At 39.8% G+C, this 8,776-nt stretch overlaps 1 pseudogene; it reads right to left on the reverse strand.

The window, feature by feature from the left end:
• Positions 1-1,545: 1,545 nt before the first annotated feature.
• Positions 1,546-5,743, reverse strand: LOC113913701 (annotated as a pseudogene).
• Between the last annotated feature and the right edge of the window lie 3,033 nt (positions 5,744-8,776).

Below are 8,776 nucleotides of genomic sequence, written 5' to 3' on the forward strand. Positions count from 1 at the left end.
CCATGATCCCCATAATAAATTATGGAGGTTATCACAATAATATGTAAAAAGAGCATATTTTTGTGTTTATTCTGAGTGCATTACCCAATGATCTTATTTCTATCCAGTGGAGAATGAATGGTCCCTTTCTCTTTCCTTTCCTGGTATACAGTTAAATCTAGTCATCTCTAGAAGCTCATGGCCTCCCTGCAACTGTCCAATGTTCAATCCTAAAAGTGATAAGACACTGTTTTTCAAGTATATATTACTCATAGTTTTTTTTTTAAGATTTATTTTTATTTATTTTTTGAGAGAGCAAGCATGGGGGAGGGGCTGAGGAAGAGGAGGGAAGCAGACTCCTTGCTGAGCACAGAGCCCTACACAGAGCTCCATCTCACCACCCCGAGATCATGACCTGAGCTGAAATCAAGAGTTGGTGCTTAACTGACTGAGCCACGCAGGAGCCCCGAGTTTATTTTTATTGTTCACCCTACTCTTCCTTTTGTTTCTAACTGCAAATCTACCAAATCATAAAATGTAGGAACTGGAAAATAAATGCTTGAGAATTCCTGTTAATATACTGTGTAGAGCCTGCAATGGCTCACTGTTCTACATAGACATTCATGGCTTAAGTCAGAAAAACTGAGTGTCTTTCTTGGCTGAAGACTCACTCTTCTCTTTCCTCAGTCCTTTTCTTGTCTCTTCCATCAAACATCCCAGTAATAAAAATGGTGCTTCACAATTTTGTTCCACTGTGAGTTTGCAAGGTTATCTTTAAGGCTTATACTAGCTACCAATCTCATGTTTTATACTAACATAGTTATATTTTAGGGATAAAGCCAATTACTAGGATTGCAATGAGAACCAACCAATATTCTACTTTATGTTACTCCTTTAGGTTATTTTTTTTTCTTCCCCACACAGATTAATTATTATGTTTCGTTTTGTAGGTAGGATCTTTCCTGTCAGGACAAATCAAAGGTTCACCTACCCAGGCAGGTAATGGGGGTATGTGGGCTCCTGGGAGATAGGGCAGTAGAGGCTAAGGGGAGACCACAAGATGAGAGGCATCTTATCTGATTTCCTGCTGCAAGATACAGGTGAATATAAATGCCAATGGCTCTGATGGAGTGTGGTGCCCAGGCACGGGTGGAATGGAGTCCATTGTGTGTGCGGGGTTTGGGGGGTTGGGGGGGAATGTACAGACTTCAGAGCCAGCTCATCACAGTGCCCCTCTGCTCCCAAACAGTGTTGGGTCCTCCTTCTTAGCTGCTGGATGCTGCATCCTAAAAGAGGAGAAACTTGGGAAGAAAGCCTTTGAGTAGGAGCCAAGTTGTCTGAACTTACTCTCTGTGCCCAGAGGAAAGGGGGACATGGTTTTGCTTTCTGTGAAGAGTGTGCCTGATGGGAACCCAGCTCCTAAACGGTACTCAAGGGAGAAATCTAGAAGCAAAGAGAAAGAAACACGGATTTTGGGCACTCAATCCGTTCCTACTACGGGGGAGGACACCCAAACTCCGGGGCCCCTCCAATAGCAGCCTGAACACTGTGTGCCTCAACGTCCTCCTAACACCAAAACTGGGGGGTCTCTGCTAAGGCCTGGGGGCGGGCAGCTGTGGGTGATGCCCAGCTAAAGCAGCTCAACCCCGGCGGCAACACCAGATCCAGACCAAGGTCGCCCTGCTTCCCTTCAGAGGACATAGGCTGGTACCCCAGAAGCTGCTGCGCGCCAGGACACAGCTCCAGCACGCGCTGGACCGTGGCGAAGAGCAGCGCGTGGAGCCAAACATGGGAGACGTTGAGCGAGTGCCTGGACGCAGTCTTGGCCTCGAGCTGAATGCCACGGCCATTGCCGTAGGTGGTGTTGTGGATCCAGGCCTCCAACTGCAGCGTGAAGCTCAGGGAGGGTAGCACCTTGAGCGTGGCGGCCTTGGCGATGCGCACTCGGCTGCGCACACCTCACGCACCACCTGGCGGCAGGGGTCAGCCTCCACGCGTGTGCCATTGGTGCCCAACAGGATGCCGTAGTCACGTGCCAGCGGCGTGCGCAAGCGCAGCACGGCCCAGGACTTGAGCACCAGGTACAGGGTTCGTTGGTTGAGCTTGGGATGGCTGATCAGCGAGTAGAGCACCTGCAGGTTGAAGAAGTGCACTTCCTTGAGCACCACGTTTCTGTAGGAGCTGCAGGCCTCCTGGGTCAGGCCGAAGGGCCGCCGCACCAATGGCGGCTGATACGCTGCCTTGCTGCTGACGGCGCCGCGTGGGGAGGCGCTGTAGGCAGGCTGCGGGCACAGTGCTGGGAGAGGTCTGACAGGTTGCGGAGCCACGGCAGGTAGGCGTGGAACGGGTGCTTGTTGCACAGGAAGACGGAGCGCACCAGGTCACGCACAGCCATGTACAGCTTGAACAAAAAAATTCAAAGTGAGTATGTCACGTATCTTGGGTAGCCTTCAGCCTCTCCATCAGCTTTTCTTCCATTCTCTTCTAGTTAGACTTCTATATTTCCCTTTATCGTTCCTTTCTGACTGAAATCTGAACCATTAACTAATTCATTTCTTGGTTTGTCTCTTATACCTGGTTTTCCTTTCTTGGAAACCTGCTTGACCCAATTAATTAGATCATCGTTTAGTAAACATGCAGCCCTAACAACCTAGTTTTGTCATCTACTGAGAACAAACCCATCTGTCTTTAGGGCCTCTCAGTAACCAAGCTCATGTGATTGCTATGTGAAACCAGAATGTCAGTTCCATCAGTTTACCCTCCATACATAACCATAACAAAAGCTGGAATATTATGTCTAAAATAAAGACATTCCAAGCCAAAAATTAGATACAAAGTCATTTGATGAATGTAGAATGAGAACAAGAAGACTGGATTGAAGTTAAGTGGCACTGGGCAAAATTTAGATAGTATAGTATAGTGCAGAGGCTCTTGGATTCACCTGTCAAATCTCAGCCTGAACAATTACTAGCTGGGATGCCTTAGACAAATTATTTAACTTCTCTAAACTGCAGTGTGCTTATTAGTAAAATGGGGATGGTGATAGTAACTAACTTCATATTAAATAATGCAGCATATGAAATATTTAGAACAATGTCTAAACTACACCAAGTATGATCCTATTTGTGCAACCTCACAGTGAGGTAGGTGGGGTCATCATAATTAGAAACTAAGGTGGTGGCTTCTTTCCTAGACCTCGATTGTATGTAGGCATGGACCATGCCAATATTTGTCACCAGGCCTCCCCTTTTATCTTTTCCAGAGCTGACCAATAATCTTTTTAAGTTACACATTGTTTTCTTTAAATCTGTGTTAAATATGTTAGTCTTTGCATGCCCGTGAAACAGTCTGACTCCTGAAGGTCATCTTGCACATCTGCTGGGAGCTACTCAGCATTGGGTTTTATAAATCTTAAGACGTGGCTATATTCCCCTACTTCCTCCTCTTTTGGAAGCCTTGTTATACCTCTGTGTATAAGACCCAGTATTCTCATGGTGACAACATTTGGATAGTTATACAGCGTCAGTACAAACTTTAGAAAAGATAAAAAGCTACAGAAAAAACAAAAAACAAAAAACAAAAAACACTACCACAGAGGCTAGAGAAAATGCATTTCAGATCAGCAAACCGACCAGACAGAGACTCAGCATCTCAGTGGTCTGCAGGGACAAAACACAAAAGCATTAAAACAAACAAGCACACTAATCTTCTCAATCTCTTTAGTTTTTTTCTGGCCAAATTATTAAGTATAAGTATCTCTTCTATAAGGATGGCCTATTTATTTTTAAGTATTTTATATTATCGTCACTTGCCATTTTGGTTACAGTAGTAAATGAGTTACTTGTCACAACCAGTGAAAGCCCTATGTCCTAGATTTCTTTTGAAAAGTTTTTTTGAAGGTTGGAAATACAGCTGACAGATTTCTTATAAGATTTAGTTTACACCGGAGAAATTGGACATGTGTGGCTTAAGAGAATTTTATGTGCTATCCCAGGTGTCCCCAGACCCAGGATTTCAGGGTCAAAACTCTTATTCGAGGCACAGCAGACTTCTAAAACATCCACTTGAGTGACAGCTTTGGCTTTCATGCCATCAAGTCTTGACTAATCAGTCCGAAAATTGTGGGAATAAGACAAATGTAGACACATTGATTAATCGTGCCATCTGGAAAAATACTTGATAATTATTCTCTCTTAAAAAATATGGAGACATGACAGATAGATGGATGTGTCTATGTATATAATTTTAATTTTAATATTTACAGATATACATGCAAAATAATTCATTATTTCAGTATTTTCATTTCATAAATTGATATAAGAAGAGGAATTCCCCTCCACTATGCTCCTTCACATCCACTAGCACTACCACATACTTCTCACTTGTTTCATTCAATTCTGTAATACATGTATTTGCATGAAAACATGTATTTTCATTTTAGATAGTGTTCATAAAGTAATACTTGTGGAAGAGGGGTAAAAGCATATATTGTGATAGGGAGAGGATTAGTCAGCAAAAATCTTAACAATTTTGGAAATTTGGAGATTAAGGGTGAATGGGAATATAAAGCTCCTCTGGATACAGTACTCATGGACTTTGGTGAGAGTATTAGGAGAAGAAATGAGGTAATAGAATTGTAAGAACTTTCACCAGAGCTTCAGAAAAATCAACTCATGAGTGGGCTATACCTAAAGGAGTAAGATATCAATAGCACAGTAGACACACTAAATGAGACAGTCTAAGATTGTGAATGGTTGTAGCTGTAATACAATGCTACATGCATGGGCAGACCCTTTAATTTACCAGGAAATTAAAATCAAGGTATGACTATCCTTTACATGTTTTAATTACCACTTTTGGCTCCATGTAGCCTTTGTTGCAATTACTTCTGAATATATATAGTGAAAACTCCAAGTTGTCTGGCTGTCATTTTGGGGTACAGAAATTTGTCTGAAGTTGTTTTAGAAAGAGTGAAAATAGATTTTAAGTCCTTTTATTTTGTTCAAACAGCATTTAAATTAAAAAAAAATGTTTGAATCCACTGCTTAGGGAAAATCAAATAATTTTGAATCACAGAGGCTAATACGTGATAGAAATTACTGGGTATCTCTTAGTTATGTCATTTATATCAAAAGAAATGCTGTGACAGAAATTTCAGAGGGTTTCAAATTGAATATTACAGTTGGGAGAAAATGGCTTTCACAAAAATAAAGGCCAGAAAAAAGTAAAAATAGCATGATGTTTCTGTTTGCTGTGTAGTCCTGTTGGGTCCCTCAAGTGTTCAGAAATCTATCCCCGGTCTTCCCCTAATGGTTTTGAAAGGAGGCTGTTGACAGCTGTGATCAGCAACACCCTTTGCTCTCACTACTCTTTTGTTTCCTTTTTCTCTCTGCAGACACAGTCAGTTGCATCCTTCTGGCCCCTGTCCCCCAATATGGTCGTTCCTAAAGAATCTACTTTTAGGATGCTGTAAGTGACTATGTTCTTTTCAAAGGAGGTGGGAACAAATGAACATATTTGGGGAATATTGTAACATTTTTGTGATGGAAAGGAAGATGGTTTCTTCCTGTCTATGGGTTCATCTGTGAGAATTTGAGAAGGTTCATCTGATACATTTCAAATATTGCTCTCAAGTGTTTTACGACAAATGTGCAAGTTGATGGAACTGAATGGCAGCACTTTGGAAAACAACCTTGGGCTTATGTTTGTAAGGTATTTAATTTTACCCTGTGTCATGTGCAGATTCCTGTGCTGAGGAGGCCATCTTGCTTGCTTGTTTCAACTTACTGCCTATTAATTTAAAATGGCTTGACAATAAAGTGGAAAAGGCGACACTATAATTATTTTGCTTAATTTACGTTCATTGATGCAAAACCAGTTGCCACCACATTTTAACTCTATTCTCTGTGCATTTGTGAGTATTCATGATATTTTGATTTGGGTCTAATTTCGGTTGTGAGAGAAGAAGTGTGGTAGGATAGGAAGAACATAGATGATCTCTGCTGCAGAACTTCGTGTAATGGAAATCAGCAGGTTCAAGTTTTGAGTCTCAGTTTCCTCATGAAATCACTTTTTAATATTGAAGTGTGATATATATGAGATATAGACATATGAGATATATATAATCATTGTCAATGCATTTGAATCCATATATTCCTCTTAGTTTACTTCATCTTCTCAGATCTAGACTCTCCTGAAGAACAGAATAATGCCTATAATTAAGTGAAAAATTGTGAGGGATGATGATGAAGAGATGGGAACAAATCTGTCTATCCATGGATCCTCCACTTAAATACCAGTTTGGTTTTTTTCTGAGAAGATTGTATATTAGCAGAGGTCCAACAGACTAGTTCCAAAGAATGGGAAAGTTAATGAAAGTGGTAGGTCAGAGACTTGTATTAAAGAAGGCTAAGTTAAAGAGCACTCAGAGGTTACAGAGAGAGGAATGCCTCAGTCCTCAAGAAAATGAGTTAAGTTCAGCAGCTGAAAAATAAGCACTCTGGTAGTCATTAATGTGCTCAACAGATGCTTACTGAGGATCTATTGTGGGCCAGGCACATCTAGGGGATTCAAGGGGAAATGAACTAAGCAAAACCCCCTACTTTTGTAGGGCTTTCATTCTAGTTAGGGAGAGGGGAAAGCTGATAGTAATGATTAGGGTTAAAGAGTTAAAAAGAAAAAGGAAAAAGGGATGAAAGTATGAGTAGTGTAAGAAAGTGAAGTGACATTTAAATAAGTATCTGAAGGAAATGCAGGAGTGATATGGGAAGAGCATTGCAGGTAAAGAAGGTGAAAGTACAAAGGACCCTGAGGCAGAAATGCCTTGGATGCTGGAGAGGCAGAAATGCCTTGGATGCTGGAGAATGAGTAGACCAGCATGGCTACTATGATGGAATGATCCAGCAGGAGTAGTAGGAGCTGACATCTGAGAGGTAACCTGTCCAGAATACCCTGTAGGGCCCTATCGGTCATTTCCAGAGTTTTGTCTTTTACTTTGAGTGAGGTAAAAATTCTTTGGAGGATTTTGAGCAGAGGATTAACACAACAAGATAAAGTCAAGAAGTTAAAGTAAGATGGATGGAATCCACTAGCATATCCAAAATCAAGAAAAAAGGGTGCAACATAAGGGAAAAAGGGAATGTGGAAAACATTAATACCAATATAAGGGTTGGCATACACAGAGCACCAGTTCTTCCAATGGGACCTCCACTGTTTGTTGATTTATTCTTGATTCCTTTTAATGAAAAACAATTCTGAGTGTGCATGGTCTGCAAGTGAGTTGTATAGTCAGGAAAAAAGACAAAAGCAGAGTAGTTAGCAATAAATAAATATTTTCGTGGTTCTCAATTGTCTTCAAGCCTTTGAAAGGTACCATTTCCTAATGTCTAGTCTTTTCATCTATCTTTACTGCAGATGCATGAACTAAAGAAAACTGTATGTGAGTCAGGAGGAGGAGATATGGAGAGTAGTTATTTTCAGAGAACGTATTACATTTGGTCCAGGCTGCATGCAGCTTGAAGATCTAGTTGATTTTACTTAAATTTTACACACAAAAAAATGATGCTATGAGATGCTGGTTGGGTTTTGCTAATTTTTAAAACGAAAAATGGAGCCATAACATTTTTGGAATTCCAGGCAATAATATCTAATAATTACTAAGCACAGAGGGCCACACATTATTTTATTTTTTTTAATTTATTTTATTATAGTAAGAATACTTAATTTGAGATGTACCCTCTTAATGAATTTTTAAATGTACAGTATGATTGATGATTGGTCAGTGTTGTCCAGGAATGTAGTTCTCACTTGTCTATTTTTGCTTTTATTGTCTGTGCTTTTTGTATCATATCCAAAAATATCATTGTCAAGACCAGTGTCAAGGAAACTTTTCCCTATGCTTTGTTATGGTTTTAGGTCTTACATTTAAATCTTAATCCATTTCAAGTTAATTTTCATGAGTGGTGTAGGGTATGGGTCCAGGTTTGTTCTTTTGCTTGTAGATGTCCAGTTTTCCCAGCACCATTTACTGAAGAGACTATCCTTTCCCCATTGTCTTCTTGATACCCTTGTCAAAGATTAGTTCACCATTTATGTATGATTTTATTTTGGGGCTCTCTAGTCTGTCCTGTTGGTTTGTATATCTATTTTTATGCAGTATGAGACTAGTTTTGATTATGGTAATTTTGTAATATATTTTGAAATAGGAAGTGTGATGCCTCTAGCTTTGTTCTTTTTTCTCAGGACTGATTTGGCTGTTTATGGTCTTTTGTGGTTCCATTATGAATTATAGAATTGTTTTTTTCTATTTCTGTAAAAAAATGCTACTAGAATTTGGTAGGGATTGCATTGAATCTGTAGATTACTTTGGGTAATACGGACATTTTAACAATATCCAATCTATCCATGAACACAGCATGTCTTTCCAATGTATCTTCTTTAATTTCTTTCATCAGTGTTTTGAATTCTCAAATACAAGTCTTTCACTTCCTTAGTTAAATTGATTTGTAAGTATTTAATTCTTTTTGGTGCTGTTGTAAATAGGGTTTCCCTAATTTCCTTTTCAGATAGTGAGGTATTAGTGTATAGAAATGAAACTGATTTTTGTATTTGATTTTGTATCCTGCAGCTTTACTGGATTTATGTATTAGTTCTAAGAGGGATTTTTTTTTTTTAAATGGAGTCTTCAGGGTTTTCTATGTATAAGATCCTGTTGCCTGCAAACAGGAGCAGTTTTACCTTTCTTTCTCTCTGACTTAGGTGCATTTTAAAATTTTTCTCACCTAATATGTCTGGCTAG

The sequence above is a fragment of the Zalophus californianus genome, chromosome 11, assembly GCF_009762305.2.
Source record: "Zalophus californianus isolate mZalCal1 chromosome 11, mZalCal1.pri.v2, whole genome shotgun sequence".
Taxonomy (NCBI): domain Eukaryota; kingdom Metazoa; phylum Chordata; class Mammalia; order Carnivora; family Otariidae; genus Zalophus; species Zalophus californianus.